Source organism: Hyaena hyaena, unplaced genomic scaffold, assembly GCF_003009895.1.
Source record: "Hyaena hyaena isolate Hyena2069 unplaced genomic scaffold, ASM300989v1 scaffold_63, whole genome shotgun sequence".
NCBI lineage: Eukaryota > Metazoa > Chordata > Mammalia > Carnivora > Hyaenidae > Hyaena > Hyaena hyaena.
In genome coordinates this window covers 3,318,767-3,328,120 of record NW_024080695.1, presented here as the reverse complement: position 1 = coordinate 3,328,120, position 9,354 = coordinate 3,318,767, and positions in this window count along the sequence as shown.

The window sequence follows — 9,354 nt, the reverse complement described above, 5'->3', positions numbered from 1 at the left end:
AGCTACGAAGGAGTCAGGGTTTAATGAGAACATTCCAGACCTGGGCGTCAGAATCTCAGCAGCGTTTTGGGGCGCCCTGATAAAGGGCAACTCAGTGCCCTTTCCAGACCGGCACAGGGTAAATGTTTCCCTTTGCCATGGGCCGGGGGTGAGCAGGGTTGGCTTATGTTCTGGTTCTGGGCCTGTCACTTCCTCGCCATGCGACTTAGCGCAAGTCCCTGCACTCTCTGGACGTTAGGGCACCGGATGGGGGTGGGCTGCCCGGCACGGGCACTCTAGGCTGACCCTGGTGGTGCTGGGAGGAAGGTAAAGCCCTGGCGGATGTGTGGGACAGCCTCCGGGCACCTGTCTTTTTTTTAAAACACTTTTTTTTTTAATGTTTTATTTATTTCTAGGGGAGAGAGAGAGAGACNTTATTTATTTCTAGGGGAGAGAGAGAGAGACAGCGTGAGCAGGGAAGGGTCAGAGAGAGAGGGAGTCACAGACTGAAACAGGCTCCAGGCTCTGAGCTGGCAGTCAGCACAGAGCCCGACGCGGGGCTCGAACCCTCGAACCGCGAGATCATGACCTAAGCGAAAGTCGGACGCTTAACCGACTAAGCCACCCAGGCGCCCCTCCGGGCACCTGTCTTACCCGGAGCTGAGACGCTTGCCCGGAGCAAGTACAGAGAAAAGCGGCAGCTTCCTCAGGGTCAGGCCTCACGGCAGCTGCGGGAGTGACACGGGGTGGCTCTGAGCACAGGCTTTGGGACTCAAAACCGGGGCTTGACTCCTCGCTCTGCCCCCAGCCACCAATGTGACCTTGGCCAAGTCTCCCAGAGTCCCCCAGCCTCAGTTTCCTCATCCATAGCATGAACACATATTTGCAGGGAACCTAGCACGATGCCCGGTGGCTAGTCATTCAGGAAACAGTAACTTTGTTACTGTTGACAAAGTTAACAGTAACTTTAAAGCTGATGATGACAGATAGCATAAAAGCTACCATTTATCTGGGCACCTGTGTGGCTCAGTCAGTTAAGCATCTGACTCTGGCTCAGGTCACGATCTCGCAGTTGGTGAGTTCGAGCCCCGTGCTGGGCTCTGTGCTGACAGCCTGGAGCCTGCAGCCTGCTTCTGATTTCATGTTTCTGTCTCTCTCACCCTCAAAAATAAATAAATGTTTAAAGAAAATTAAAAAATAAAAGCTGCCATTTGTGAGCACCGACTTTGGACAAAGCCTGTAGCACAAAATAGGTTCTCCACAATGGTGATAGGTGTGTGCATATAAATATAAACATATATATTCCTATAAATAGTGTCTGAGGGAGGGAGGGAAAAAGGGGATCAAGAGAAGAAACAGTCACATGGGCGGACTTCAGGGAAGCCTGCGTGGCAATGAGTAAAATACTCATTTCCTTTATTGTATTTTTTTTTTACCATGACAATTCCAAATTATATTCTCTTAAAAATTGCGTACATAGGGGCATCTGGGTAGCTAGGTTGGTTAGCATCCGACTTTGGCTCAGGTCATGATCTCACGGTTCGTGGGTTTGAACCCCGTGTCGGGCTCTGTGCTGACAGCTCGGAGCCTGGAGCTGCTTCATATTCTGTCTCCCTCTCTCTCTGACCGTCCCCTGCTCACACTGTCTCGCCCTCTCTCTCAGAAATAAATAAAAACATTAAAAAATATTTAAAAATTGTGTATATATATTTATTTATTTTAATTCCAGCATTATTGACATAGTGTTATATTGGTTTCCGATGTACAACATAGTGATTCAACACTTCCCTAAACCACCCAGAGCTCCTCACGACAAGTGCCCTCCTTAATCCCCATCACCTGTTTCACCCATCACCCCCTCCTCGTCCCCAACTCCCCTCTGGTGACCATCGGTTTGTTCTCTGTGGGTAAGAGTCTGGTTTTTTGGGTTTGTTTCTCCCCCACCCCCTGCTTTGTTCATTTGTTTTGTTTCTTAAATTCTACATATGAATGAAATCATATAGTGTTTATCTTTCTCTGACGGGTCTATTTTGCTTAGCATTATACTCTCCAGGTCCACCCATGTTGTTGCAAATGGTAAGAGTTCATTCTTTTTTATGGCTGAATAATATTCCATTGGGTACATATACCACATCTTCTTTATCCATTCATCTAACGATGAACAATGGGCTGCTGGCAAAATTTGGCCATTGTAAATAATGCTGCTATAAACATCGAGGTGCATGTACCCTTCGAATCAGTGTTTTTGTATTCTTTGGGTAAATACTCAGTAATGCGATTAGTGGATCACAGGGTAGTTCTATTTTTAACTTTTTGAGGAACCTCCACGCCGTTCCCCAGAGCGGCCGCCCCAGTCTGCGTTCCCACCAACAGTGCAGAGGGTTCCCCGTTCTCGGCATCCTCGCCAACATCTGCTGTTTCTCGTCTGTTTCATTTTAGGCATCCTGACAGGTGTGAGGTGACAGCTCACCGCGGTTTTGTAAATACCCCTTTTCCACAGCTTGGATTTTGAATCACGTGACGGTTTTACCTATTTAAAATGACCTTCTTTTTTTAAAATATTTTTTATTTATTTCTAGGAGAGAGAGAGAGAGAGAGACAGCGTGAGCAGGGGAGGGTCAGAGAGAGAGGGAGTCACAGACTGAAACAGGCTCCAGGCTCTGAGCTGGCAGTCAGCACAGAGCCCGACGCGGGGCTCGAACCCACGAACTGGAGATCATGACCTAAGCGAAAGTCGGACGCTCGACCAACTAAGCCACCCAGGCGCCCCTTAAAATGACCTTCTAATTAGACTTATCGCTTTATCACTCGATCCTTAGAATAATCTGCCAGAGAGAGCTAGACCCCACCCATTCGGCAGACAAGGTGACATGCGTGACTTGCTCAAGGTCACCGGGCTCTATCTTGGGGGACTCTGGCCCAGCAGTGAGCTGGCGCCTGCAGTCGCCAGGGGCTCTAAGGTGCAGCTCTCTGGCCAAGGTCATGGCGTTGCGCCCCACGGGGTGGAGCCCCCACGGCCACTGCTGCTGGCCTCTGGCTGGGGCGGCCCGGACAAGTGCCTTCGCTCTGTCTGCCTGGGCTCACTGGCTGCATTTGAGAACCTGGCCTACAGGCCCCAGCTCTGCTGGGGGAAGAAATAAAAATAGCCGGGCGCAGAGGCCGGGGGCTGGGCTGTGGGCTGCAGTGCGTGCCTTTCCCATGACTCGGGTTCTGTGCAGCAGCCTTCTCCGGAGCCCGTGCGTGCCAGGCCCTGGGCTGGGTGCCCGGGAGGCAAAGCCGAGTCAGACCCAGCAGCCCCGCCCGCCGGAGCTCACGGCCTTGGGGGTGGGAGGTGGGGGCCCGAGAGGGGCTGGTGTGCAGGGGACCGTGCAGGAGAGGCCTCTCTCTCAGCCCGGGGGCAGGGGAGGGGAGTGGGGAAGAGTTCCCAGAAATCAGTCACGTGGGAGAACCCAGTTGTTAGGAAGAGGTGCGGGGCCCATTCCAGGCAGTGGGAACAGCATTTGCAAGGGCCGGGAGGTGTGAGGAGTCTGAGCCACTGAGGAGCGGGGGTGGCTGGGTGCATCTGGAGGGGGGTGCCTGTGTGGCTGGGTGCGGGGTTGGGCGGGGGAAGTGGGCGGACTTCACCACCGGAGAGGCAGGACCGGACCTTGGGGCCATGGGGAGCCAAGAGAGGTTGCAGAGCAGGGGATGACACGTGAGAAACTGGATTCCCGAACTCAAGGAGACAGTCACACCAAGGCCTGGACTCCACCATCTCCTGGGGAGGCGTCTTTACCAGCTTCCGGTTTCTAGCTCCTGCGACTCTTCCCGAGGGGCTCTCCCTGGCTGTCAGCATGCATGCCTCTGCTGGGCTCCACCCAGTACCACCTGGAGCCGGGCCCCTGCGGTGGGGAGACTGACCTCTCCTAGAGCAGGCAGAGCCCAGTCAGGCAGCTTCTAGAGGCTTCTGGGGCTCCTTCCCATACTGAGTCTCCCAGACCCACACTTCTGTCTCCCTCTTCCAATTTAAAAAAAAAAAAATTTTTTTTAATGTTTATTTATTTTCGAGAAACAGAGACAGACTGCAAGTCGGGAGGGGCAGAGAGAGAGGGAGACACAGAATCTGAAGCAGCTCCAGGCTCTGAGCTGTCAGCACAGAGCCCAACACGGGGCTCGAACCCACGGACCGTGAGATCAGGACACGAGCCAAAGTCGGACGCTTAACCGACTGAGTTCCCAGGAGCCCCATCCCTCTTCCCATTTTAAGGACTCCTGTGATTAGATTATCAACCGGATAAGCCAGGACAATCTCCCCGCCGCAGGGAACCCTAACCGCCCCTGCGAAGTTCCTCCTGCCGGTGTAAGGTAGCAGAGGTACGGGTCCTGGGGATCAGGAGGTGCCCATCTTCGGGCTCCACGATTCTGCTGAGCTCACCTCCGCAGTAGACCGTCTACACGGAGTCTTTGCCGGAAAGCTTGGTTAGGGCCACACCAAGAAGCCCACCCCTTGATGCTGCTCCCGCTTCTCCTGCCCCAGCTCCCGTCTGGCGTTCTCCTCGTTTCCCGGAGGCTCTCGGCAGTTCAGGCTCCGCAGATATTAGGTTTTGCTGACCTTTCACCCCGAATCACCTCCTCCAAGCCCCTGCCCCCCGCCTCACTCTCCGCAGCCTCAGAGCTTCTCATAAACCAGGGCAATTGGGGCAAAAATCCAGGAAGGGACTTGAAGCCACAATTGAAGGGAATTGGAGAAGGGGGCATGGGTTCGAAGTCTTTCTCTGAGGCTTCCGTGCTCATGCTCAGTGGCCTTGGGAGACTTGCTGGTCCTTTCAGAGCCTCACCTGACAAGGGAGTGGGGGCTTGGAGGGACCCCGGGGCGGGTCAGAGAGTGCACGGGTGCAAATACCCGGCACACAGCAGACTCGGGATACAGAGCTGCTGCCAGGGATCAGGTGGTTCTAGCCCTTTGTTATCCATCCTCTTCTTTAGAGACGAGAATAACGAGGGGCGCCTGGGGGGCTCTGTCGGTTGAGCATCTGACTTCGGCTCAGGTCATGATCTCACGGTTCGTGGGTTCGAGCCCCGCGTCGGGCTCTGTGCTGACAGCTCAGAGCCTGGAGCTGCTTCAGATTCTGTCTCCCTCTCTCTCTGCCCCTTCCCTGCTCACGCTCTCTCTCTCTCTCTCTCTCTCTCTCTCTCAGAAATAAATAAAACATTAAAAAAAAATAGAGACGAGAATAACCAGAAATCAATGCTGTGCTGCCTCCCCGATCTGCCAACCGCTTAGGGGTAAAAGAGCTCTGTTGTTTGTTTGTTTCCAGGATGCAAAGATCCGGCAGATTTCTCCAATCCCGGTGCAACTGACACCACCCGGAAGGCAGCCGGGGTTTCAGGTTACACAGGAGATGCTCTTCTGAGGACCCACCAGGACCTTCACCCCAAACCAGCAACAGCTTCGGGCCCTGTGCCAGCCACAGGGGTAATTAGGCCGGATGGTCTCGGGCAGAAATTCCAACAGTCCCCGTGATGCTGTAAATGAAGCCACAAGCGGGAGGGCGTCTGATGGACAGAGGGTGTGGTCAGTTTCCGGCAACTTCCCCCACGGGGCAAGGTTTCTGGGGCCCCCAGCCTCCCCTCCACCTGAGCGTGGAAACGAGTTAGGCTATGGGTTCTTGACGGCTTGGGCGTTAAATTAATGCACCGCTGTGAATACCGTTCCGTATTTCTGTGGATGGTGTTGACTCGGAAGAATGAAGGGTTTTCTAGACCTTTCTTTTTCCAAGAAAGATGTACGACATAGGAGTTTCCACATGATTCCTGTATGAGTTTGGTTGTTCTGTTTCTCAAAAGATGGGTTTTTGTTTTTCAAAGACTGTACATCTTTCTGCCAACTAGATGCCCTGCAGAACCTTCTAGCGTCTTTCTCCATCTTCCTCCCCAGGGCAGCTGGAATTGAGCCCGTCACCACCAGGCATGCCTGGCACACGCCAGGGGCGCATCGGTGGTGTGTTGTGAGGAACCCCCCCCCGCCCCCGCCAAGAATCCGTGGACGCACCGCACTTGGCAGGTGGATGAGGCCCGAGTATGCGGCTATGGCCCGAGTCCCTGTCACAGCTCTGCCACTTTCTGGCCGTTCCCCCTTTGCAAGGTCTCTGTTTCTCTTTGCTCTGGTAAAATGAGACAGTAATGGCAGTTGCCTCATCAGACTGTGAGGATTTGATTTGTAAATACACATAAAGCCACGGAATTGCCCGTGGCATTGGGTAAGCACTGAACAAACGCTAGCATTTTTCTCCTGCTTAAGAAGGCCTCCATGAGGGGCGCCTGGGTGGCTTAGTCGGTTAAGCGTCCGACTTTCGCTTGGGTCGTGATCTCGCGGTTCGTGGGTTCGAGCCCCGCGTCGGGCTCTGTGCTGACAGCCAGCTCAGAGCCTGGAGCCTGTTTCAGAGTCTGTGATTCTCTCTCTCTCTGACCCTCCCCTGCTCATGCTGTCTCTATCTCTCTCCTAGAAATAAATAAAACATTTAAAAAAAAAAAAAAAGAAGCCCTCCATGGGGTGCGCCTGGGTGGCTCAGTCGGTTGAGCATCCGACTTCGGCTCAGATCATGATCTCACAGTTCGTGGGTTCAAGCCCTGCGTTGGGCTCTGTGCTGACAGCTCAGAGCCTGAATCCTGCTTTAGATTCTGTATCTCCCTCTCTCTCTGACCCTCCCCTGCTCATGCTGTCTCTCTATCTCTCTCTCAGAAATGAATAAAAACATTTAAAAAAAAAAAAAAGGAGGCCTCCATGATGGGGCGCCTGGGCAGCTCCCTTGGTTGAGTGACTGACTCTTCTTGATTTTGGCTCAGGTCATGATCCCAGGATCGTGGAATGGAGCCCTGCGTTGGGCTCTGGGCTCTGTGGTGCGGCCCATGGGAGCCTCTCAAGATTTCTCTCTCTCTCTCTCTCTCTCTCTCTCTACCCCGTTCCCCTGCGTGCACGCACACGCACACACACACACACACACACACACACACTCTCTCTCTCTCTCTCACACAAATAATAATAATAATAATAATTAATAATAATAATAATAAAAAGAAGGCCTCTGTGGCTCATTAAACAAATAGAGGCAAGCGAATTCGTATATGCATATGAGGACAAGGTTGCCAGTTTCCAAGTGAGGAATAAGGGCTTAAAAAGAAATGAACCACAGGAGTATTATTCATGGCGACCAAAAGATGGAAGGAAGCAAGCCACATGCGCATCGATGGGTGAACAAAGTGTGGCGCGTCCGTGCGGTGGGATGTTTTTCAGCCCTAAAAGGGAAGGACATCCTGATGCCTGCCACAGCACGATGGACCTGAGGAGGCTATGCTTGCTGAAATCAGCCAGTCGCGGAAAGACAAATCCCGTGATTCCACTTACACGAGGTCCCGAGAGGAGTCAAACTCACGGACACAGCGGACTGGCGGCTGCTGAGCGCTGGGGGTGGGAGAGGGCGGCTGGGGGCTGCTCACTGTGGTGTTTCAGTGTGACAAGATGAAGATTACGGAGGTGACGGTGGGGAAGGTTGCACATTGCGGACGTATTGAGTATCCCTCAACTGTATACTCAGAAAAGGCTCAGATAGTATATTTTAGGTCATATGTATTTTACTACAAGTAAAACAATTTTTTAGGAGCGCCCGGGTGGCTCAGTTGGTTGAGCATCCGACTTCAGCTCCGGTCATGATCTCACGGTTTGTGGGGGCGAGGCCAACTGAGTTCTTGGTGGAGAGGAAGGCTCTGGTCAGGCCCCAGAAAGGCATCCTGGAGGTGGTGGCGTTTAGGCCGGGCCCTGAGCCTGCTTCCACAAGCCTTTACTGAGCACAGACTGCCAGCTGGGTGGGAAGTGCTAGAAACCGGGAGCACACAGGCTCAGTCTCGTGGGGACGACAGACGTGGCAGCCGCGGGGCAGGGGACGGGGTCAGCAGAGCACCTTTGCCTGGACAGATGCGCGAGCTGGCCCCGGGAGGACGCACGCGTTTATCAGAGCTGAGAAGCGTTCCCGGGCTCGGGGAACAGCATGGCAGAAGGCCTGAGGGCCCAACGCGGAGCTACATACAGCGTACAGAATTGCAAGACAAAACTTGGAGTGAGGTTTGTATGCTGGGTGACCCTGATTAAGGTGACTCCCTTCCCCGAACCTCAGTTTCCCCATTTGCACAACAAATGGGGGCCCTTTTGAGCGTGGGATGAGACGATGTGGGGACAGAGCGGAGGCTGGATGGCGTGGGGTTTTTCTTGTAGCTCCGTGTGTTGCTAGATCGCAGCAAACCAGGGGGACGGGGAGGGAAGGGTGACTTTGCTCCACTCGGCTCCTGGCCAAGCCCCTTCACCTGCACTGGCCGCCACCCCTCTTCCTAGAGAATCTTCTTCTGGGACCCCAGCCTCCCCACATGGAGCCTACCAGCCCCAACCTCTAAAATCTCCACCCATTGGAAACCCTCCATGCTGGATGTTATACCTTGAGGGGCGTTCTTTCCACTTCTGGAAATGCGGGCCAAGGGCGAGTGGAATTCCTGCTCAGGACTAGGGGTGGCCCCAGAGCCTTACCTCCAGATGGAGGCCGCTTGGCTATGGAAGTCCCACGCTCTGGGGAAGCGGTGGAGAAGGTGCCTCTCGTCAGGACAGGCAAGCCAGAGGACATTCGTGTCCCTCAGTGTCTCCCAGGCTGAGCTCAAAGGGCCTCAGCAGGAAAGGAGCTTTGCCCAAGTCAGTACAGCTGCCTGGCCACAGAGTCACCCTGTCCACTCTTCCGTGGTGGCCCTGAGAAGCAACGGCCCCGCCTCTGTGCCGTGAGCACACCTGATGTACCCACTCGCTTAGAGTCACTTCTCTCTGGAAGATGCCAGCTTCCTCTAAGGTGACTTCAGCATTGTCATCAGACTATGGCATAATTATGGCATATAAACATACATATAATATCCATGTTAATAAGTATCAATTATAGTCATGTTCTCTGTAAACACCATAGCATCATGAGCTGTTAGGAATGATTCTTAGGAATGACCCAAACAGAGCCATAAATCATCGGCGTCCTCTGATCTTTATTTATTCATTTGACAAATCCGTATTCGCACACCTGTGGTGCGTGAGGTCCTGTTTTCAAGGCTGGGGACACAGCAGTGCACACACGGCAGATAGGGCCCTGCCTGCTCTTCTGGAGTTTACAGTCAGAGCAGGCAGAGGGCCAGAGGCAAATAAACATGCAAAGAAGCGTATGGTGCTTAGTGCGAGGAAGAAAAACCCAGGTCACACGCAGGGCGAAGGGGAAAAGCTATGTGATTTTATGGCCGTGGAAGATGACCGGGGACATAATCTAGTGGATTGAACGGTGGACACAAGAGGTGGGCACAGCACCTCTGAATGTGGCT